Genomic DNA, 25,285 nt, shown 5'->3' on the forward strand with positions numbered 1-25,285 from the left:
CTAAGACCTTAGCCTTACTGACCAGCATCACCGCTGTCATGTCAGGATTCAGTTTCAGTCTTTTGCCATTTTTCTATGGCAGCCAATGCAACCAATAGTAATAACAGCACAGACAGCTTGGTTTTGATTGACAGAATCGAGATGGGATTGAAAGGATAAATTGGGATTGGTATGTGCACAATTTCCCTTTTACAGACCAGTGGAGATCTGTGGTCCTTCTTAGTTTATTCCCTTGTATCAGAGGTATATATTTTGTACCATGGTCTCCTCTGCCTGCCACTATCTCTCCAAGCAACTCTTAACTTCTCCTTAATCAGAAATGCCAAACCAAGAGTTGAATCTAGGACTTTCTGTGCCCCATTGCTATGGTGTGTTTCTAACTACACTGAAATATATAGTGGTAGCCATGGTGCCCTATTGCAAAACAAGCAAACAGGATAGTCATGACCTCCTAAATACTAACAACTGAGAAAGTGGGCCCTAGTTCAATGTTTATGGCAAGAATACAAAATTGTTAACCTTTAGGTGCAACAAGACTCCTTGTTTTCACATGACATGACATCAGTGCAGTGGATAGCTAGGGGTAGGCTTACTATTCCCCAAGTCCAGGCAGGGATCCACCTCTTTCCCATGCTCCTTCCCACCACCGGCGAACTGGCCAGTGGAAGGAAATCTTCCACCCACTCAAACAGTGATGTCAGCACATTGGTGACATTGGGGGGTGATGCTCTGCTTTGGGGCAAACTCTATGGTAAAATCACCCTCCAACTATAGAGTTTTGCCCTCAACATCACCAACACACTAACATGAGTGCATTATGCCATGTCACCTAATGTCCCAACCAACTCCAGGAGCATCCCTCAAATCCCCCCGCTGGCACAAAGGAATATCCTGGCAACCCAAGCCAGGGAAAAGATGACACTGGAATAGTTGAAGATGTGGGCTTAATATATACCTGGAAGCTTTGTGGGAAAAGATGCTTCCCTTAAAGTGATGAAAGGCGTGCTGCTTGCATGGTCTCTGGCCTCTCTTAGCTTGTCCTGTTTTTCTTGCTCTTTGGGGATGCCTAGTTAAGGTTTTGTGACTGTGATTTGCTATCATTTTCAGTCTTCAGGGTTCAGTTCTTTCCCCCAGAATAAATCTCTGAATGGTATATCTACTGCACATGAAAGCAAATGTATTCGCATGAGCTCTAAACCACCATGCAGTGCACAGCCTGTAATTTTCATACCTGGCAGTCACTGTGGTATGCTCTGAACTCTTGTCAATACACTGTAGGGCAACTTACATCGCAGCTATAGCTTTTGAGAATTGTCTTTGCTTTGAAATCAGCAAAGGACACATCATTGAACTATAAACGAATACAGGATGCAGTGGATTGAGTAGGAACTTCAGTACTGTGGAACAACGGAGAAGGGGTCCTAAATCACTGGATTCAGCAATCACTTGTTGTGGATGGGAAAGTCTCCTGGCTCCACCCCCAAAGTCCCCAAGTATTTCCGGAGTTTGACCTGGAAACCTTACTGCCTAAAATGGAAAGGCAGGGGGATAGTGGGTTTTGGCAATGCAGTTTTGGAAATAAAACATCAAGAAAAAGCACAAGAGATCACAGCAGAAGGATGCCCCAGGAGTGGTGGCTGGGAGGCAGAGAAGAATGCACTTAAAGGCCAAGTGAGCTGGGACATTTGGCAGCCCCACTCTCTATTCCCTGCACTCAGAGGCAGCCCCACCCTCTACACCTGGCACTCTTCCTGCACTCAAGGGCAACTCTGCTCTCTACTCCTGACACTCAGGGGCAATTTGAGCTCAAAAGGGTGAGTATGGGCAGGGGAGGGAGAAGAGGGGGGAGAGAAGAAAGTCCCACTCGCAGACTGGAATAAAGCCTTAGGCAGCACAGTTCTGTCCTGCAGGCCTTAGGTTCGACACCTCTGGTTTAGTGGGTAGATCATTACTTTGCGACACTCAAAGGGAGCTTTGGTTTTCATTTGCTTCTTTTAAGTAATGCCCCCCATGAGTGGAAGTAACTGAACAAAAAGGAAAATACACTGGATGCAATTCATCTTTCACAAGCAGTTGCCCCAAGGGCTGGGGGACAACACATAGAGCTTTAATATACTTTTTAACAAAATGTCGATGTACATATGAAGCAAAGGAATGTGCAACAGATGGTTCACATGATAATCTAATATGCATTTTAAATTGTGTCATGCTGTGTCTTGCACATGCAGAAAAGATAGTGGAGGCATGATTACTTTCACTTAGCACAAGCAGATAGTGAGGAGTGGTTTTATTGCTTCTCTGAGGACTGTTGCATATGTGGAAATCTTCCAAGGGAGTCAACCTAAATCCTTCATATGAGAATCAAGGGTATAAAAAAGCATGTCTCTTTTTCAACAGGGCAATGTTGGATGGGCATGTTTCCTTGTTTAGAGGCTGAAGTGCTAGAACTCTTTCAAAACAAAAGCTGGCGACTCTATGTTCATTGTCATGACTTCTGTGCAGTCCCACATTGGGACCGCAAGTGTGCAGGTCAGCTGCTGAAAATATTTACGAAGCTGTCTAGTAAGCTAAGAGTGCCCCTCCTCCTTCTGGCGCTTTCCCACCAGAACAATTACACAACCAGGAGGAGGGGTGCTACTCCTTCAGTTCTCTTTTTGCCATTGAAAAGCAGGGGTGTAGCCAACGGGAGGTGCAGCAGACAGCACCCCCTATTGATTCTTCAGCGCTCCCACCCAGTCTTCCCTAATCTTCCATAACTTACTGCTTTCCTTAAGCTGCACCAGTCAGAAGCAATTTCTGTAACCCTCCTTCCTTCTGCTCAGTCCTTACCCCAACAGCAGGAGGAAGTGGCAGGAAGAGCTGACACAGTAACTGCACACCAGGATAAGGAGTGAGCAGAAGGAAGGAGGGTTAGAGAATCACTTCAGGCCATCTCACCTCCACTGCATGGCTTAAGCTCTGTCTGTAGCCAGCGGGGTTGTGGGGTAGGGGTAGATCTTTTCCTGGATCTTGCTGCTAGCATCATGCAAACTGCCATGTGGCCCAGGTCACATGATAAGTCACATGACACTAGTAACAGTGGAAAGAAGGCAGAGCTTAAGCTCCCCTTGGGCAGCACCTCAGCATTTTTTCCTGTCACTTTGTGAGTAGCCAGAAGGGGGAAACATCCATGAGAAAAATTGACGTTATTTTAATTTTAATTTAATTAATCTGATCTAATTAGCATATAATTGACTACTTAGCCTAATTTAATTAATGATATGAGTTTTATTTTGCCTCTCACAGCCTTCAGTCAGTTCTTATTTTGCTAGGATTGCTAGCTTATCTGGCTTCCACTCCTGCATTTTCTGGAATTTTTACATATCTGTGGTGTAGATGTGTCTATGTTTCTTTCAGAGGACTGTTGTTTTGGAAGAGGTGTGAATCAGTCGGATGTAGGAAGTGGTAGTGAATGTGTTTTAACTGCTATTTGGCTGAGACCTTAATAAAAAGATTTTGGAATTTGACTTGAAGGCATAATTGAATAGACTTAACACATTGGTGATGAAGGTGGGATGGTTTTTTGCTTTTAAATCCACCAGTAACTTTTTGCAAAGTCCAATAACTTTTACTTCATGGTTTGATATTTTTGATAATTATCTGCTTTCAGTTAGTGGGTACAGGTGTGAGAAAAAATGTATTAATTCCTTAAGAGTAGCAGGACAATGTATTTTTTACACATTTCCTCTTACTGATGGTAAATATGAGACCGCCCTTACTGAACTGAAGGATTTGTTTGTGTCCAGAATTAATGTGGTAGCTAATCTTAATAAATTTCATCAGCATGAACAGAAGCTGGGGGATCAACTTTACAATAAATTGCTGTTTTGAGAGACTTAATTGGCCCCTGTGAGTTTGGAACATTGGCTGTTGAAATAATTAGAGACCAGCTAGTTGAAAAGACACATATTCCTCACATAAGAGAACAGGTGCTTTTAGGGCCCAGGACTCTCTTTGGAGAAAGCTATAGCAATACAGACTGAGTTAGCTTTGGATGAAACTAAGATGGTAAGTTTGCGTTTTGGAGATAAGAGTACAAAATGTGGACTTGTTCAGTCAGTCAAAAATGTATTGTGTATAGCCATTGGTCATTACATAACAGAACAACTTGTTTCAGAAAGGTTCAATAGAGACTCAAAACGCTACAAGGATCTGAAGGAACATACTGAAAAGTTATAGAGTCAGTGAGGTAGAACATTAACAAAGTTGTAGAGATCAAGTTGTAGAGATTTCACAGCATTTATTACACGTGATGAATTGTTTTGATTTGAATGTGTTCCATATGGGTTGGCTTTGGCCCGTGCTGCTTTTCAAAAGATGATGTCTTTCATACTTAGGGGTCCAAAGGAAGTTCATTGTTATTTAGATGATATTATTGTATTTGGAAAGACCCCTGAAGACAGTCTGTGTTGAGGTATGTTAGTGTAGCTGGGCTGAAGCGTAACATGGAAAAATGTAAATTTAGGCAGACAGAACTGTCCATTTGGGGACATGTAGTCTTTTCAGAAGGGTTAAAACCTGATTTAGAAGCAATTTTGCGGAAACCATCTCTGATTGATTTACAAAGTTTGTGTTCTTTATTGTGTCTGACTTTATTCCTATTTATGTTTCAGTTACAGAGAGCCAGTTTGGTGTAGTGGTAAGTGTGCGGACTCTTATCTGGGAGAACCGGGTTTGATTCCCCACTCCTCCACTTGCACCTGCTAGCATGGCCTTGGGTCAGCCATAGCTCTGGCAGAGGTTGTCCTTGAAAGGGCAGCTGCTGTGAGAGCCCTCTCCAGCCCCACCCACCTCACAGGGTGTCTGTTGTGGGGGGAGGAAGGTAAAGGAGATTGTGAGCCACTCTGAGACTCTTCGGAGTGGAGGGTGAGATATAAATCCAATATCTTCTTCTTCTTCTTAGAGAGTTATTATGTGGAAGTGCAAATTTGCTATGATCACCTACGGTCAGGCCAATTTTGATAAAATAAAAGATTTGATTAGTCTGGCTTTGGCATTCTTCCACCTGGCACTACCTATAATTGTGACAACTGATGCTTCTGAATATAGATGGAGAGCTGTGTTGACTCAGCTCCATGAGGGTAAGGTGGAAAGGACTGCTGCATTTGTATCGAGAACACTTACTCAGCCTGAGAGGAAGCATTTTGTGGCTGGAAAAGAAGCACTTGCCTGTGTTTGGGCCACAGAAAAGTGGAGACTTACTTTTAGGGCCAAGCATTTAAATTATGCACTGTTCATGGTCCCCAGACAATGTCATTGACATCAAAAGTATTGAGAAGCGCAGGGAATTGAATTGCTAGGTGGTCAGCATGGTTGCTTTCTTTTACCTGTGAGATGGAATGTAAGCCAGGAACAGAAAATGTAACAGCTGATTGTTTGTCTCAGTTACCCTTGCCATCCTCAGGCATTTTGACTGATGAGGACACAGACGTTCTTGCTCTTCTCTCAGATATCCTAGTTGTAGTTACACAGGAGAAATTCCAAGATGCATGTTTAGCATGCCCAAGCCAGCAGAAACTAAGGAAATTTTTGATCACTAAGTGGCCTAATCACATAAAGGGAATTGATTCAGAGTTGTTGCCTTACTTTAGATTTTGTAATTAGAGCTCTAATTACAAAATGGTTGTATTTGACAAGGTATACCCTGCTATTTGTTCCAGAAGAGTTGCAACTTGCAGGTTATGTTTATATACATCAAGGAATTGTAGACTAAACAATGATTTATACATTTATATTGGTGGCCTGAGATGGATTCTCAAGGGGAAGCAGCCATTACTTGTTACTTGTCAATAACATGATAAGATAGTGCTAACACATCCAAGCACCATTGCAGCAAGTATCAATTGTCAGTTACATGATGACAGTGGTAACACACCCAGCACCATTGCAGCCAATCCCTTTTCCGTGTTCTGCAAGGGAAAGGGTTGCGATTGATATTTCAAGACCTTCTAATACTGCCTCCATTGAATGTTGTTATGCTATTACCTTAATAGATTATTTTAATGAGTGGCCAGAGATAGCATTTGCATCATGAGCTACTTCAGCTGATGTGATCAAGTTTCTGGCTGTAGTTTTCAGTAGGGAAGGGGATCCTAAAGAGAGAATATCTGATAATGGTGACCAATTTACTTCTTTGGAGGCCAAAACTTTTCTTGCAGAACAAAATATTATCCATAGGAGGTTGTCAGTGTATTACTTGCAAGCAAATGGAGAAATTGAGTTATTTAATAGAACTTTGAAAAAAAGCTTCCAGACAGGTAACTGGAAGTGAAGGCATGGACTGCTTTTTCTAGTGATTTTCTGCAAGTGTAAAGGGCAGCATGAAATTCTATACTGCAAAGATCACCAGCAGAATAGGAGAGAAATGCATAATAAATTAAACATTACTAAATTTTCAAAGGCAAGGTCTGATGTATTGTTAGAATCTAACTTGAGAGAAATAGGCTTGGTACAGACTGGCAGCTCCATGTATACAGGAGGCATCTCAAATTGCACCACCCCAAAATGGAACAGACAAATCCCGTTCACACATTCTTGCATGAGGCATCTGTATATAATGCCGGGGCACTTTGGCATGTTCACATGGTTGTTGCATGCTATTCCCTTAGTGCAGCTTGGGTTTCTTTTCTTTTCTGTTATTTTTTAAACATTTTTAGTGGCCATGCACTCATGCACTCCATGGCAGTGATTTTAAAAAAAAAAAAGAATACCAGTGAGCGCCTAGAGTGGATTGGTGGATTCATACTGCCAATCCGCCTTGCTTGCACACTCCCATGGTCAGACACTCAGGAGGGGTGCAGCAGAAGATTTTTCTCCTACTTCCCTACTGATCCATCTCAGAGATGTCGGAGGATGGAGTGAGTGCAAGAGCAGAACAGGTGGCAGCTGTGCCTGTCTCCTTGTCTTTTTAATCTGCCTGGGGAAAGTGCCTATGTTGGCTCAAATTGGCCATCTGAATCCAACCATAGTGGTTCAGAAACAAGAGATGTATAAAAGTTACACAGATAAATGCATGCGTGTTAAGGGTGTTAAATCTGAACATGGCTCATTTCTTAGAGTAAGATGTGAAATCCTGTGGAAGGGAGAATGTAAATTTGCCCTGCCACTTAAAAGGACAATATATACCTATAGATTGTCAGACGGTTATGTATGAAATTATTCCCATTTGGTACCTGTGTATTCTAGTGGAGTTAAATTGGTTCTGAACCAGATGACTCTTTTTCATTACCAGTAATTCAAAATGAGGTTGGGCCTGATCATGATGGGGTCAATTCAGGTCTTCAGCTGGCACCTTTAGATGATGATGGTAAATGACAAGAGACATTTACCATCATCATCATCATCATCATCATAAGACATACCATCTGTGGTAGTGGTTGAGAAAAAAAGAACAAGATGACCACCTATTTGGACAAAGGACTATGTTTTTAGTTAAGAAAGGGGGAAAATATGGTGTAGATGTGTGTATATTTCTTTAAGAGAACCTGCTGGCAACTTTGCTGGTTGGTCAGCTCCTTTCCTGCATTGTAGTAGTAGCAAGCCCCAATCCACTACCAGATCTTGAACCTCTAAGTGCCAATGGTTGGAACACGAATTCTCTAAACTTTCATCTTCCTTATTGGATTTCTAGAAATATTACAAAACCCCTCATTTGAATCTCTGGTACATCATTTAATAATAGGTTTTTAGTATGCAACTGTGGAATTAAGATGTTCTGGGTTATAACCAATGCCCACTCCATTCATGAAGTTTCACAGGTGTCTGATGCTCTGGCCAGGTCCCCTACCAGGGATTCTTTATCAGTCCTCATGTTGCACAATGCTGTCCTTTCTGATGCCAAACATTTGTGCACTCCTTACATTTCTTGAATGTGAGCTTTCTTGGTTTGGTTTGCTATTTATTTATTTATTTTTCACATTTATATCCCACCCTCCCCGCCGAAGCAAGCTCAGGGCGGCTAACAACATCATATGTCAACAATAAAACAGTAAAAAAAATCACAACCACAAGTCCATTAAGAGTTAAAACAGGTTACAATTTAAAATTATTAGTGCAATTTTAAAACAACAGTTTAGTGCTAACATCATGCCATTCTTCAGTGGTGTTGGGCATCTACACATTTTGGTTGAAGGCCATTCAAAATAGTGTTGTTTTGCAGGCCTTGCAGAACTGGGCAAGGTCCCGCAAGGCTCTAACATTGTCTGGGAGTTGGTTCCACCAGTGGGGGGCCGTAATAGAGACGGCTCTTTCTCTAGTCTTTCTCTTTCTGCTAGGGACCCAACACTACATTGGATTGGTTTCACATGCTCTAAGATGGCTTGGTCAATGTCTTCACACAACCCATCCTTGTGGGTTGATAGAGTTTGGCTACCATACTGTCTTGACTGCATGGTTATTCAATGACACTTTGCATATCACAGCTCTCTCCATGGCTCTCTCCAGAAGAGTTCTGTTTTACTTTGCCACTTTCCTGCATGTATTTTGGTTGAGATGCTTGTACAGAGCAGACTGTTCCTTTATAAGACTGCTCTGGATGAAGGTCAATATGGGACCCTAAACAACTGATGGGAAGGTGGTCCTCCATAGTCTCTTCCTTTGAGAGCTTCACACCTACCTCGTTCACTCAGTGAGCTTGCTAATCTCTCAATGTTAGACTGTATAGAAGCCATGATGATGAAAACAGGGTTGCATTTACCTATAACTGTTATTCATTTGAGTGGTCTTCTGTGCAGGCACATTTCCTTCCCTCCTACTCTGCTGTGAACTCTGGAGTCTTGGTGTCTCCAGCAGCAGCATGGAGAGAACTGAGGAAGTAGCACCCTCATCCTGGTCATGTGATCATTTTGGTGGGAAAGCACCAGAGGGAGGAGGGCCACTCCTTGCTTCCTAGAAAACTTTGGAACCCTTTTTCCATGACTGGTCTGCACGCTCGCATTCCCAATGTGTGCCTGCATAGAAGACAACTCAATGAACAACAGTTACATGTAAGTGCAACTCTGTGTTTTGTTTGCATGAGGTCAATTTATCTTGCTATGAATGATTAAAACTTCCAACTGTAATCTTGTGCATGAAATGTCCTTTGTGAAAATCTGGTTTTGAATTGGGACATTTATACAAATGGTCACAAGTTTCCATATTGATGTCAGAGAGAGGCTTCACAATCATGAAATGCAACAATCAGAGCATCCAATATTTACAATACTTCTTGCAACAAAAGCAGATTCTTGTTTCATGTTGACTGGATAGAATACTACAGCTTGCAAGGATTAGCAAGAATTTGCAAATTTCAAATTAATGGTCAAAGCTTCCTCTTTTTGCCATTCAGTTGTTCACTGACATCATTTTAATATGTCAGCTGCTATCAGGAAGCACTTTGTAAGCACACTGAGGGGGGGTGGAATTCCATGCAGAGTTTAAGGTCATTTTGACCTGAGGGAAAAACTTGTATGTCTGAATCCAGAGAAATATGACCAAGGCATTTTTCAGACCGAAAAGCTGATTTAATGTTTTGTTATCTATTAATAGCTCAGTCCCACCTACAGTTTTAATATGTATTGGTTGAAAAATGGGAATGCATACAAAGCAACAATAAGCATACCTTACTCTAGCATTATTCAACACAGTCGATTCAAACCCTGCCTCAAACCTCAAAGGCATTTCACATTGGGGTTAACCAAATAACTAAGTGCATTATTTATTATTTATTTTATTGAAAACATTTCATTCAGTTCCTCTCTACTGTAAGGCACTCAAGTCAGCTTACTGTATAAATAAATTAATGGATATAAAACTCAAAAATGACAACCAGTAAAAACGTCAATTAGGGGTGCCAGTAAATAAAAACTAAATTAGTCAAATCAAATTAGTCAAATGCTGTCTCCTGAAGATCAAAAGAGAAGGGGGTCAGGCACACCTCCTTGGGGAGGTTGTTCCATAATTGTGGGTTTGCCACCAAGAAGACAAGGGCCTTCATGTACCCACCAAATGAACTTCTTTGATTGATGGGACAGTCAGGAAGGTCTCTCTCTGTGATCTTAATTCCCAGGCCAGAAATGTATGGGAGAAAATGGTCCTTCAGATTCCTCAGTCCCAGACCATGTAGGGCTTTAAATGACAAAAACAACTCCTTGAATTGGACTCAGTAGCAGATCAGTAGCTAGTGTAATTGCTATGGTATTGGGGTCACATGCTCCTGGTAGTTGGCTCCAGCTAGCTGCAGCATTCTCTTCAAAGGTGGCCCAAAATATAGAACATTCCAATAGTCCAGTCTAGATGTAACTAAGGCATGGATCACTATGGCTAAATCTGACTGAACCAGGAATGGACATAGCAGATGCTCCAGCTGAAGATGGGCAAAAACTCTCCAAACTACTGTGGTCACCTAGTTCTTTAAGATGACATCTGTGTAAAGCTGCACTTAAACAAACCTGGCTTTTCAGCTGTAGACACCAGGACTTCCTCCTAAGAAATTAAATGTGCATCGCTCCCATACACACACACGCCCTTTTTTGAAGTACAATGCAGCAGAAAGTTTTTTGTTGCAAAACCAACATAAGTAATCAGTCTAGGTCCATGGCATTGCTAGTGGCACAGGGAACAGCAAACCAGTTCCTGAACTACTGGGCCCTCTGAGTGACCCTCATTGCATCTAAGGCAATGAACTGTGAAATTAGTTCTGTTAGTCCAAGAGTGCTTTGGACATCTCCTGGAACACATGAAAAATTGCTTTTCAAAGGATGGAAATAGAATAGGTTTGCCAGGCCTACATCTAGCAATCCTCAGAACTTTGGGGAGGGGGAACATCATGTGATGTGGTGTCATCATTTCTGGATGCAGACCAAGAAGTGATATCATCACAGTGCTCTAGGAATTTCCCCAATCTCTATGGTAAAGACAATTTCATCTCCTCTGTTTTCTCGCACTGCAAGAGTGGTAAAGATGAACTGGAAAGGGTGGGAGGTTTTCACAGCGGGGAACAGTTGTTGGTTTTTTTAAAAAAAAAACCCTAACTACAACAAGATACGGCCAATGTTCACAGGCAAAAAAATAGTCACAAATTATCCAGGCCTTGTTCCAGCTTCCTGCATGAACCTACTCACTTTGGATCCATCCCATCTGGTGTCTTCAAGTGCTCCAACAAGTCATGCTCAATGACTCTGAAGGTATGAATGATAACAAAACAAGAAAGGGTAAAAGGAGGGGGGATAGTCCATTTTTACTGCTATGCCTGTATGAGCTTTTTAAAAGAACCAGCCCATCCATAATGGAGCCAGTATAAGTCACAACAGGGTACCCCCCAAGAATGGAAAATTAGGCTCCTAATTCCCAGTTGCAAATTTCCAATCAACGAACAGTAAACTGGGGAATACGGTCATTTTTTTATTTATTTCATAAACATGGCACTAAATTAGATGATTCCAGGGGGACAATTAGAAACAAGCCATATTACTTTTCTTTCCATGTAAAGCCTATTAAGCTTATTACACAAATTCCTTCAAGGCTTGAGGAGTAGAGCCTACACTTGATAGACTAAGGAACTTTCCTCCCAAAGCCGTTTACTCTATTTTAATGAGGCTTGTGCGCTTGGAGAGTTTGATTAGCCTGATGGGGCTTTTTTTTCCATAGCTTTCCCATTAGCAATTTTATCAGGAGATGAGAGCTACTAGTCACAGGCTAGCATAATCACTGACAGACATGGAGGCTGGTGTGTTGTTTAAGCACAGGATTGGGAATCAGGAGGCACAGGCATTATTTCTGGCAGTAGAACACACAGAGTGAGCAATTCCTGGTGAGATATTCTCCAAATTGTACATTTAGAGAGCACTACAATAGTAATTATAACCTCACATAGACTAAATGGATTGAGTTAGGAGGTAGTCCCCAAGGACAGTTGCCTGTGGTGCGGTAGCTTACTGACTGGAATCAGCATTGTGTTGATTTCTTGACTAGGGATGAAGCAATTAAAGATTTAATGTGGCCTGCCCCTTGGCTTTTTCAAGGGAATGGCACTTGAGCATCTACACCATTCCCTATTGACTTCTGGTCACAGTTCAAAGGGCTAGTTCCAATTTATTAAACTCAGAGTCAGTTGGCCCATTCCTATTTGCTAGCTCAGAATGAAAGTGGGAGTGGGGGACGGAATATAAAAGGAATGATGAATGTAGAGGCACTTCGTTGACTGGAGTGTGACACTTTTTAAAAAGTCACATTTATAACACAGACCTGATGTTTAAAGTAGGGAGAAACTTGAGTTAGTAGAGCTTCCCATAAAGGTGCAGATTCATAAATAGAATATTGCAAAATCACACAAGCTATAATACTAATAGAAACAATCCCTTTTGTCCCAAACTTTCTATTTAAATATTGCAGGAAAGAAAAATTGACCAAAGGAATGAAACTTGGCCCATTTTTGTTAATGAAGAATTACCCCGCAGTTTTGTGAAAGAATCCAATTAGGCATAACTGTACAAATCCATGATTAGAATTTCCCAATTTTTTTTTTAAATAGCTAAAAGTGAAAGTGGTGGAAAGGAACAATTTGGATTGGAATCTTGTTGCGTGATATACTAACTCCTATGATACCTGTATGTTTTCCCAATGTGGTAAACAGCAGTTTAAGAAAGGAGAGACTAGGATTGGGGGAAAACAGTTCTCTTCGCTTTGTGATAACCACAATTCCACTATTTCTAGTATGCCTGGCTGATATGTTTCCAAGTAGCTTCCTCCTTTTTCCTTAAAAGCAAAGAGTCAATATTTCAGAACAGTGCACAAGGCATTAGTTTGTGTCTACAGAGAGCACCATTTGGAAACAGCTACCTTCATCACAGAAAGATGCTCGGCTTGGAATGACCCACTATTTCATGATTAGCTTCTGCCTCCATGACAGCCATTTTGTAGTGGCAGTGCACCCACTATCTGTTCACAAATTTGCAATAGTGCCTTCCTATAGGTTCAACAAGACTGGGGTCTATAGTAACATACTACACACCTGTATACACTGAAAAAGAATCAAATCATTTTATAAAACTTACATCAGTTGGAAAGGAAAGAAGGCTAATATAACCTATATATTTCCCCCTTTTTCTTTTTTTAAAAATATTGACAAATATAATTTCCCATGGAAGTTGTGTCTTTTATTTACTATTTAAACATTACTATTTGACTTACCAAGATGTAAACACAGTCATTTTTGTTCTCTAAAATAAATTTAAAATAGTGCAACATGTTGTTCCTCCAGTATCTCTATTTTTGATTATCTTTTGATCGCTGAAAGCAAATACTGCTCACCCCAAAAATCGTAGCAAGACCATCCACATACATGAGCACCATTTTGAATAATAGTTAAAACAAATTCCCTAGCAGGAGTTAAGAGGTATTCTGTGGTCCCACTGACAGATAATAAGAATTCAGAATGAGTGATTCTTCCACTAATCACCGGGTAAATGGCACTGAATTAGGGCTAGAAATGACATTCAAAATTACATGGCAGAAATGTATGGTTTTTCTCACCAAAGCAAAATCTTAAAAATGGCTTTGTGCAATTATCTCAAAAAGCTTCTCTCCCCCTTCATTTAGGACAATATTCATAGCCTGTCTTCTTCCTCATATAGAAATGGGGTGGGGTTTTTTGAAGTTTAGAAAAGCTGAATAGACTAAAACATCTGTCATAGCTGTCCAGTGGCATCTATTCCTTTCCCAAGCACAAGCAGAAAGGATTCTTCTTTTTGGGATTCCATAGATCAGCAAGCACCTGTTGAAATGGTGGCTATTGGGTTTTATCATAGAGGCAAGCAAATAGAAAGCAGTAGAGATTACAGTAAAAAAAATTAAAACAAAACCCAACAATGAACTTTGGATTGATTTAGGTTGGGGGAAGAAACAAATAACAAATTGTTTCTTGGAACCCAGATGAGAAGGTTCTGTAAATTCTTCAGTTGTAAATGATCTACACATCTGCATGGTAGGTTACAGACATGGGGAACGTATACAGACCCATTCCCAGGTAGTGGTTGATATATTGGATGCCATAGAGGAAGAGGGCATTGATCAGGATGCTAGTCCCTATTGATGATTTCCACTCCCAGCATTCTATTTTTGGGAATGCCTTTCGCAAGAGGAAGAGCCCTGTGGCGTAGAGTGTTAAAGCTGCAGTACTGGAGTCCTAAGCTCTGCTCATGACCTGAGTTCGATCCCCGGCGGAGCTGGGTTTTCAGGTAGCCGGCTCGAGGTTGACTCAGCCTTCCATCCTTCCAAGGTCGGTAAAATGAGTACCTAGCTTGCTGGGGGAAAAGTGTAGATGATTGGGGAAGGCAATGACAAACCACCCTGTAAAAAGTCTGTCATGAAAATGTTGTGAAAGCAACATCACCCCAGAGTCAGAAACGACTGATGCTTGCACAGGGAACCTTTCCTTTCCTTCGCAAGAGGATAAAGTAAGAACTACTTCATGACTCAATAGTAGCACCTCCAAAGGGGCCTCCTTAACATTTTAGCAGACGATAAAAAGAGATCACAAACCACAGATCAAGTCTCAATGCCCAAGAGCTCAGTTCTCCAGAGTTCAGTTCCCCTAGAGGAAATTGCCCCCTTTGAAGAGTAAACAATCTGACATCACATCCTCTGAGCTCCCTCCCCTCCCTAAGCTCTGCCCTTCCCAGGCACCAGCCCCTAAATCTCCACGGATTTTGCAAGTGGAGTTGGCAACTTGCCATTGAAGCAAGTAAAGAAAGTCAGAATAGGCTTGCTTTTCCTGGGACAGTTTCAACTCACCTCCAGTAGTCAAGTGACTATGTCCTTTTGGCTCTGAAAAGTAACACCCATCCCAGGGAGATGGCTTCGCATTGTACATGCAACATGGAGTTGCTACAGTTTGCCTTTGCTAAAAGCAATTCTAAGTAGCTTCCACATGGCAGCTAAATGAAGTGGGCTCAAGGGAGCACAAAACAGAAGAGCACAAACCAGAAAACAAGTGATCATGTTTCATTTCTGTATGTACTGTGAAAGATGCTACATACTAAGTCCCATTGATTTCAAGTACAACTCTAGTCTGAACCAACAAATATGAAAATATTGGAGGTGGAGAATACTTGTACTATTTAACATCAAAGTAAAACATTGCAATTTCATCCTTGCCATGTGCTTAGGTTTCATTATTCGATACCTAGTTATAAAGTCACAAATGTTATCAAAAATGAGAGTTTTCCAGATATAAATGATTTTCAAACTCCAATGGTTGTGCAGTAATGCAGCAACTGAGTAAATATCATTGTAATCATTTTTATGGTACTTTCATTCCCCACTGCAGATTTCTGTTTCACAGAGCATGTTTCATAGCTGTTGACTTAGACTTTGCTCAGCATTAGAATGATCACAATGAGTGAGCAAAGATTGTTTCACTGGTCTGAGTTAAATTATTGATCTCTTGGCAATCTGCAGTAGCCTGCAATGAATGTCATGGTATAATATATTGAGCATAGGGAAGTAGCAATGAAGGTACACTTCCAGAAGTCTATTTTTGTGCTTTTTTGTTGGGTTTCTGATGCATCTGCTTCATTACTGGAAGCTGCTATAGTCTAAGCAGCTTCAGGATTAACTTCAGCATCTATTTATTTATTTATATGCTACTTCTCCTGTGATCTGCTCAGGGTGGCTCACACAGAAAACAAAATACAATAAAAATAATTTTTAAAAGCCACAGAAGTGATTTAGCATAATTAATCCTCAAAGAATAAGGGAACAGCCACAAGCAAAATAACTTATACATGTATCCTTCGTTTGTTACCTATATATGGTTCGAACAAACTTTGGGACCAACCTAAACTGATTATGAAAACAGGGAATCAGACAAAAAGCCAAAACAGCTGCAGAAGAGCCGGAAAAGAACTAAACAAGTAGGGCCTTAAATAACAATTGCCCACATCAAAGTGTTACAGGGAAATTTTTCTACTATGTCGGTTCTACCACAAAGATCTAAAGGCCTATGGATAAAGAGGAATAGTGTGTATGAACCACTGGCTGAGTAAACTTAGAAAAGTATTGATAGGATATATATTATTGATCTTAAATACCAACTCAGGCCTCACAGAATATGTCAAGAGCCCTGTATCCAATTGCAATACATGCCAAAATCTTCCTTTGCAGTGAAAGCCTGAAGAACCTGAAGATAGGAAATCGTCTAACCAGTAAATCTGCAGGTTGCTGTACAAATCGTTTCCCTCCAAACAGAATAACATCACCTGCCATTTTCACAGTTTCAGGGAAAACTGGCATACAGGGAAATGAGCAAACACTTGGCACTTGCACGTTCACTCATAAAATTCACCTGGTACATGATGGTAAAAAAATAGGGAAGATGACAACAACATCACTGTTGCTTAAATGGGTGTCTTTTGTGTTTTTCCCAAAACTTCTTTGCTCCTTGACAGACAGCCTAATACTGCATAGCAGGCCATCTGAAGGATCTTCAAGTGCAACCGCTATGTCAGCTTCTTTTGCACAGTCATTGCAAATAAACCATTGACAGGAACAACTTCCTTACCCTTCGGCATTTCCCAACAACAGTATTCTGATTCATGGTTTTACAGGCATCATTCTGGCACAAATTTGTTTCTTTGCTGCTAAAGCCACTGACTGAGCAATTCATTCCTGCAATGGGATGGCCTTACCTCTGTGGACCATTTGAGGGATTTGCAAGCTCTCTGTTCTGATATTGGGGAAAGACTTAGTCATGCAGTCCTTATTTTGAAAGACTGACTTCTGAATCCCAACGCTGTCCTCCAGCGTATGGTCCTTGCACTGCACCCCTAAGACATTTATTATTTCATTAGCTCAACATCCATAAGTAGGGAAGAAGTTGAGCAAGAATCAGGCCCTGGCCATCCCAGACCACCAGCAAAGCAGCCTTGGCTGGAGATATCAGCAGCAAGTCTCCCTCTGTCAGAAGCAAACACTTTCCATCCTTCTTGCCCTTCAGCAGTGGCAGTTGTACTGCCATCCATCAGGTAACAAAAGCAACCTTGTCCTTGCTCCAGTCCTTTTCATGGGCAACAAGCCAGGATCCTCCATCTCAGGTGCCTCCTTCCTTCAGCATGGCTCATAGCCTTGTTGTTGTTTCTTCTCCAGCAGAAGCATTTATGCTGATTGTTCTGTATTGAGTTTGCATTAGCTGTTTTGTCTGAGTTTGAGGCAGGCACCCATTGTTCTCCAGGATCCTGATTCCTATATTCTGATTGGCTGTTCATTTGGAACTGGCCAACTGGATGTGAGGCATTTCTCCAGGCGGTGCCAATGAAGGATGCTGGAGAGCAAAATGGGATTGACTGAGGCCTGCCAGTAGGGTCTGGTTAAAAACCTATAGTATAGTATAGTAGTTTGCCATGTTGCCTGTGTTTCTTGTGACTGTTCTTGCTAATAAAGAGTGGTGTTGAATGAGAGCTGTCTGAACTCACTATTTAACACTGATCTACCTATGGGGTAACTCTCTGGGTACAATTACATGAGAGATTTGGCCCAACCTAGCCACACCTCCCATCCGAATTTAGTGCTCATCTGTGTCATTCAGAGGTATGTTTAGAGCCTGGTTTAAGTGTAGGTACGCAGATCTCCTTGGTGGCACATAGTGCCTTAGCTTAGGCTTGTATACCAGCTGTAGAATTCCTTCAGCAGCGATGATATGGCCACAATGATCCATACTCTGATCATGTCCAAACTAGAATACTTCAGTGCACCATACACAGGTCTGTTCTTGAAGACTGCTTAGAAACTTCAACTGGTACAACTGGAGAGCCAGTTTGGTGTAGTGGTTAAGTGTGCGGACTCTTATCTGGGAGAACTGGGTTTGATTCCCCACTCCTCCACTTGCACCTGCTAGCGTGGCCTTGGGTCAGCCATAGCTCTGGCAGAGGTTGTCCTTCAAAGGGCAGCTGCTGTGAGAGCCCTCTCCAGCCCCACCCACCTCACAGGGTGTCTGTTGTGGGGAAGGAAGGTAAAGGAGATTGTGAGCCGCTCTGAGACTCTTCGGAGTGGAGGGCGGGATATAAATCCAATATCTTCATCTTCATCTTCTTCTACAAAATGCTTCAGCCGAATTAGTACCTTGCTCTGGCTACAGAATTCATATCACACCTATCTGGAAAGAACTGCACTGGTTGCCCATTTAAAGATGCCAATCCTTACCTTAAAGACTCTAGATGTTCAAGGATGAGGATACTTTGAGAATTACCTTTGCCTTTAAGTCCTTGTGTGACAGTTAAGGTGTCATTCACAATTTTTGGCTATTGTGTTACCACTGTGCTTTAAGAATCACGAACAACTAGATTTTCCTGGTATGCATAAGACAATTCAGTACCTATGACTGCTTGTAGAACAATGGCAGCACAGGAACCAACAATGCATGGATAATTAGTCCACACCTGGTTGAATTTTCCACTTTTGTTATGCTACAGCAGTTATTCACAACTGCACTAGCTTGTCCATGCAGGAAAACCCAGGACTTTTTTGAGCATAAACACAGTTCCAGCTGGCTTGGCATCAGAGGGTGTGACCTAATATGCTGGGCTTTTTCTTTTTTTAAAAAGCCCTTTGAAACCTAATTGTAAATTATTGCTCTGGAGTAATATCCACCAAGGTACTAATGTATCTTTGGTCTTACATAAGACTTCTAGGCACAGTTGCATTTTATTTGCCTTTAAAGTCCCCATCACACACATGGAGATCTCTCTGTTACCCCACCTGCATGACCCTAACTGTCAACAGGGGGGTCCAGTCTGCCCTTTGAAGGCTACTGCAGGTGCTGGGGTCTTGCCCTGATGACATCATCATCACCGTGTGCCTACCAGGACAAGCTAGATTTTGAAGCAGAACTGCACACATGTGGAAGAACAATCTGACTTTTTTACCAACGTGAAAAAGGCTGCAGAACTAGAAGCATATATCATAGCCACATACAAACTATTTAAATACAGCATTGGACAGGAAAATACTGTAGTTTGGATAAAAGAAACAAAAATGAAATTGAGAGCAAGTCTAAGTGGGTCTACTCAGATGTAAGTCTCACTTTATTCAATAAGGCGGACTCCCAGGAAAATGTTTTTTAGGATTGCAGGTGTAGGAAGCAAAATGATTCCCTATTTATGAAGTATTGATAAAGCTACTTAAACCATTTTTATTTGTGAATTCTAAATGGACAGAGAAATCAATCACCTATTCACCCCAGGATTTATTATCAGGACTCTTTAATAGCAAGGTACCCGAATGTCACAGTAATTCTGAATACACATTAGACACAATTATGCATTTTCCTTCCAATACAAAGTGCCACCTGTGGTGTGCTGTTGTTAGGATAAACCAATCACATGTTTCCAGAGGAACTCAGTTCTTTTACCCATGTGCTTATGAGTACTGCTGGATCAGACCAGTGGTCAATCTAGTCCAGACATACAGAATACAGTGAATTCAAAACCATCTCAATCAGATAAATAAAACAGATAAATGATAAATGCATGGGATAAACTTCCAGTTGTCTCCATCAGCCACTGAAATACCATGTGAACACTGCAAACACATTCCCCGTTCCCAAGCTATCTCAACTTAACAGAGCTTTTACCTCTCCACAATATAGTGTAATGATGAACTGCAGCTCTTGTTATTGCAGATGCTGCTCTTGCCATAATCACTTACACCCTGCTGTTCTGCCTCTTGTCTTTTGGTCCATCTTTTATTCATAGGGGAATAAATTATTATGGAATTAGTTAATCAATCTTGACACTTATCTGAAAGAATTAATCAATCAGTTCCAGGGTTGTTTACCAGGATGTTCTCTCCAAGGGACCAATAAATTATACATAAATACCTGACAGCAATTACTGGGAATGAGGTAGGGTTGCCAGACTCAATAGAGAACAGAACTCTTGTACCTTTAATTGCCCAGCTCTCTGCTGAGTCTGGCAATTCTGGAGAGGAGCCAGAAGACTCTTTGTGCAGACATCAAACATCTCTGAGTAGCCTGGCATCTCCCCCATCCAAGATCTTGCCTTTCTTCTCATGGACCATTGTCTCCATATGTGAAAACCGCTGAGTCCAGGACAAAGTCATATGCTACCAAATCCAATGTGGATGCTCCTGGTTATAGAACCTCCTGGGTCCCCAAATAGCTCCAATTATATTGACCTCCTAACTTTGTTGAAGTTTTGGAGCAGAGTTATGGAAATGAACTGGAGTGAAAGTAGAATTAGAGATAATCACCTTTGTAGTGCTTACTTACAATACAGAGTGGAGCATTACAACTCTCAACTTTTAGTGTGCCTTGGATTGCCTGTCCAAGTAAAACAATGCTTGTAGAACAATGGCAGCACAGGAGCCAACAATCCCTCTTCCGCTGCTTTCTCTTTTTCCCCCTTGCCACCCACACACTTATTGGCAGTAGTAACAGGAAGAAAGTCTCTCTCTCCCCCCCCTCTCCCTCCCTCCCCCCCCCCCCTTCCCCTCCCTTCACTGGCAGTAACCAAGGTGCACAGGGAATCCTATATTGGATGTCAGATATCCTGCAGACTGCATTTGTCAAGATGTCTGAAGGCACCTCAGATGTTGTTAGTAAAAAAGAGAGGAAGGTAAAAAAAAGCTTGTTTGTTCTCACCTGTCTCTCAGATGCAGGGCCACCTAGTCAGCTTCACTGCCCAAAGAGGTAAAAGAAGAGGAAGGGCCAGTCTTCCAAGCCACTCCAGGGTCAAAACAAGACCAAGGTATTTGCTATGTTTTTGGCATACCATTCAGGTTTCTTGAGACCCATTCCAAATCAAGCCCAGGGGCTTAACCAAACCTAAAATAGCATGTGGCATAGGAAGTACATGGTGTTCTCAAGCAGAAAAGTTTGATTTTGAGGTTGCTTTCATGTCTTTGGAATCCAAATCAATGCAAATCAAGTGTCTAGTCATCACAGATACCTCTCTTTATTTATCCTCAGTCTTCAAGCACACTTTATAATTTGCAACTATTCCAAATTGCAATAGAGGCGCTTCAGAATTATGTTATGCGTGTAACGCTAACAAAAGCAAAAAATAAAAGGTATCTTCCTCAAGCACCGACTTGCAGCAGTGGGAAAGACAACAAAGCACAGGGGAGGAAGGGAAGAAGCAAATTTAATAAGTGACATCTTGGTATGTAGCCAACAAAGTGTGTGCACTGCAGCACAACTGTAACTCAGCATAAAAATCACTTCCACGATCTTAGGCAATCAGAATGACATTGTATGAATGCAGCCTATACAATCCCGGTATAAATAGATATAATGTATATTTAGTAAATGTTTTGCTATTTTATTTTATTTGCTATTTATAAATTATGACATGCCCTTGTGATTCTTCTTTCCTTTCATTTCCTTAAGTTACTTTGCACTTCTGCTGCTCTGTGAATAGTACCTCTTCACCATTTGCAGGATACTGTTCTCTCTCTTTCTGTTCATTGCCAATATGTGGCAGTTTGAACTCTGCAATTGCAAACAGGGCTATACCCTTCTAAACTTCAGTGGACTTAGAAGGTTGTAATTATCCTTAGGATGGCTCTAATAGTGCTATATTTTGCACTGATCTTTTTGGATACAATGAAGAGTATAACTTTGTGTAATGATATGCTAGTTTACTTTGTTTTTCGTTGAGATTTTTGTAGACTTGCAACAGCCACTGGCTAATTGCAATAAACGAACTGACTACTACTGTAGGTTTGCAGGTCTGTGTTTGGAAATACTTGGAGATTTTGGGGGTGGGTCTGGGATAGGGTGGGGTTTGGGGTTGGGTGGGGTTGGAGCGCATGGTACCATGCCACAGAGTCCGCCCTTCAGAGCAGCATTTTCTCCAGGGGAGCTTATCTCTGTCAGCTGGAGATCAGTTGTAAAAGCGGAAGATCTCCAGGCCCCACCTGGGGGCTGGCAACCCTATTAACTGTTGTATTGTTTACTGGATATTTTATGCAGCTTGACTGAATTGTTTCATATATTCTGTAATCCATTTTGAGACTCAATGATGATACACAGAAAGTCTGTGTTTTGTTGTGTTTCCCCAGCCTAATCAAGGAACACATGGACAGATCCTGAAAGAGAGAGAAATATCTAAAAGCTTTATTAATAAGAATATACCAGTACTGATAGGAGAAGCCAAGCCCATAAAGCGCAAAGGACTCCAGGACATCCCAAACTCCTCAGAGAAACAAAGGGTTGCAGACCCTCTTGTACTACCAATGATGCATGAATACATTAAACATTAAAACAAACACTATTGGACCCAAAATAAGGCCTCATAGTCCTGGCACCTCTTCATTGGCAGGACTTACTTGTGGGGTTTGGTGAAACCAGATCTTGTTTACCCATCCAGGAGGGATGCTCTGATACCCTAGAAGGGGCAATATAATATACTGGTTTCTTGTTTTCCTGCTTTTTAATCTCTGGGCAATTTGGTGACAGTCTAGGTTCATCTCTATAGGAATGCAGATAGATGCCCACATCAATGTATTGCAAGGAAGTTCTGCATCTTTAAATTGCCCTGTTTCTTTATGGTGTTGCTAGGAAACTCAGAGCCTTGGTGCCAAAGGTGGAATTCCACTCCCCCCCTTTTTTTCTCTCCAACCAGGGGCCAGCTTCTGAAGAAACATTTTTAAAAGGAACTATTTGCCTAAGCATTCCACCTCACCTATTTTCCTATATTTTACATGCATTGCTACTGACTATTGCTACAAATCAAGATTGTCATAGCTGGTCTATAGGTAGTGATCAGAATAAAATATCACAGGGGTGGCCAACGGTAGCTCTCCAGATGCTTTTTGCCGACAACTCCCATCAGCCCCAGCCATTGGCCATGCTGGCTGGGGCTGATGGGAGTTGTAGGCAAAAAACATCTGGAGAGCTACCGTTGGCCACCCCTGAAATATCAGAATGTGCTGGATCTGTATCTCAATGAGAAAGGCAGACTATAAACAAATTACAACACAATGAAATTATAAATAAATGCCTCAGCAAAATTTTTCTTAGAGAAGTTCCCATGTATCTACAAATTGGCAGAAATGTTTTTGCATATGCATACCAGATGACTATGCCCATATTGTGCTCTACTAGGTTTCCATACTGTGAGGGCTACACTGCTGCTCCTGTGACCATGAGCAACATTCTTACTTTTGCATTAGTGCCATGTGTCACCATTGTCTACAAGTTAGGACATGCAGGGAAGCATTCAAGTTGTTCCCTAGAGTGCTGGCATTATGGGTACTGCCATCTTGTGTGACTGTATATCTGACTGGATTATGGGTCCATTTGAACCAAGATGGTACTGCTTACTGTGTAGTCTTTGTACAGAGCGTTCACATTGTTCTAAAACATGGGTGAAGGAATGCCAAAACCTCACTGGAAAATGAGGCCTTGGAACTTGAAAGGAACTTGAAAAAAGGAACTTGAAAAAAACTCCCTCTCAACCTATTTGCACTCTACAGAATTGAGGGAGCAGAAATCCATGGAAATCGTTCTCTTGATGGAGACTCCAAATATAATCATAGAAGCGGAAGGCCAGTATTTTAGTGATCTCTCACTACATTTCAGGCATTCAATCCTGGATATGGAGAGCCCTCAGCACTAGGGCTGCCAAGTTCCCGTTGAGGGCAGGGAATCGCCCAGTTTGGCAGGCCCCAACCCACTGGCAGGAAGGAAGCTGCTGAGGGGATCCCTGGCCCCAAAGAGTCTCATCACTGCGCACCATGTGCGGCACCCAGAAGTGATATATCATACCGTGCACGTTGCACAGGGACACTCTAGGAATTCATGGGAACTTTTATGGTTTTGCATTGGGACGCTCTAGCAATTTGGTGGGAAATAGAGATTTTCCCCAAATTGCTTGAGCATCCCTGCATGAAACAATACAGTTTCCTGCAAATTCCTACAGCGTCCCTGTGCAATGTGCCCGGCACAATACATCACTTCCGGATGATGTCATTGCATCATGTGTGAAAAAAGTCCCCTGCCGGCAGTTGTGGGGGACTTGACAACCCTACTCAGCACCTATACGGTAATGAAAGCTGATAAAACCACTGCCTCCTTACTAGTTTAGCATGTCATCAAATGAAACATGGCCATACAGTTGCCATCTCTGTCATGGGCAGGGCTCTTTTTCTAGCAAGAGCTCCTCTGCATATTAGTCCATGGCCCCTTGATGTTGCCAATCCTCCAAGAGCTTACAGGGTTCTTCTTACAGGGCCTACTGTAAGCTCCAAGAGGATTGGTTACATCAGGGGGCCATGGCCTAATATGCAGAGGATCTCCTGCTAGAAAAAGAGCTCTGATCATGGGGAAATATTGGAGGGAAGGGAGCTCACTGGGGATCAGCTAGAATTCCAGAAGAACTCCAACTATGCCTCATATTGAGGCTGCTAACCCTGGAGGCCAATCTAGCACATTTAATCACCAATGCCCTACTGCAATTTAACAGAGTAATAATTTTACTGGCCATCACAGTATAATGTTCTGGGGATCTGCATCCAGTACCTCAGAATATCAGACTAAAATGCAAATTCTAATCCCAGACAGCCATAAAAATTCACTGGGTGATCTTGTTCCAGATTTTGAGTCTTCAGAGGAGGAGGACAACCTCACCTTGGCAGATACTCCCAGTGAGATGGACTTTCCAACGCCTCCCAAAAGGTATCATGAGCCAGCACCACCTCCTGAGCTAGTAGGGCCTTCAGGCTAAGAGGCCCCAGAATGGTCCCACCCATGTCTGGACTTACATGGTCTCCTGAAGCACCCCAGCAGCAGAGGAAACAAAAGGCTAGGGCTGAGGCATGGGCCAGGAGCAGGGATGCATGTCTGGTGGCCTGAGGCCTCCCCTCTGCTAAAGAAATCCAGGAGAGACAGATAAGTCACCAAAGGATCTCGACCCCAGCCCTCATGAGTACAGGAGCTGACGCAGCTTGTGAAGAGAAGCCTACCATGAGACCCAGCAACACATGTAGGGAAAATTCTTATATAAACCTGCAGCCAATGTGGGATCAACTTGTCTGCAACCTTGCTGGTGATCCTGCCTATTGTGTAACTTGCTTAAATTCTTGGGATTTTACTATCTGATTTTGAACTATGCTACTGAACCTTGGACTTTGACTTTGGATTAGAACCCTTGTTGAGAGACCTATTGTGGCCTGAGACTTGCCTCCAACCTGGTGAGCAGAACAGTTCAAGATCAAGCCAACCTGTTACGTATCATGAAGAAGAGGGCACAAA

This window comes from Heteronotia binoei, chromosome 1 (genome assembly GCF_032191835.1).
Source record: "Heteronotia binoei isolate CCM8104 ecotype False Entrance Well chromosome 1, APGP_CSIRO_Hbin_v1, whole genome shotgun sequence".
Taxonomy (NCBI): domain Eukaryota; kingdom Metazoa; phylum Chordata; class Lepidosauria; order Squamata; family Gekkonidae; genus Heteronotia; species Heteronotia binoei.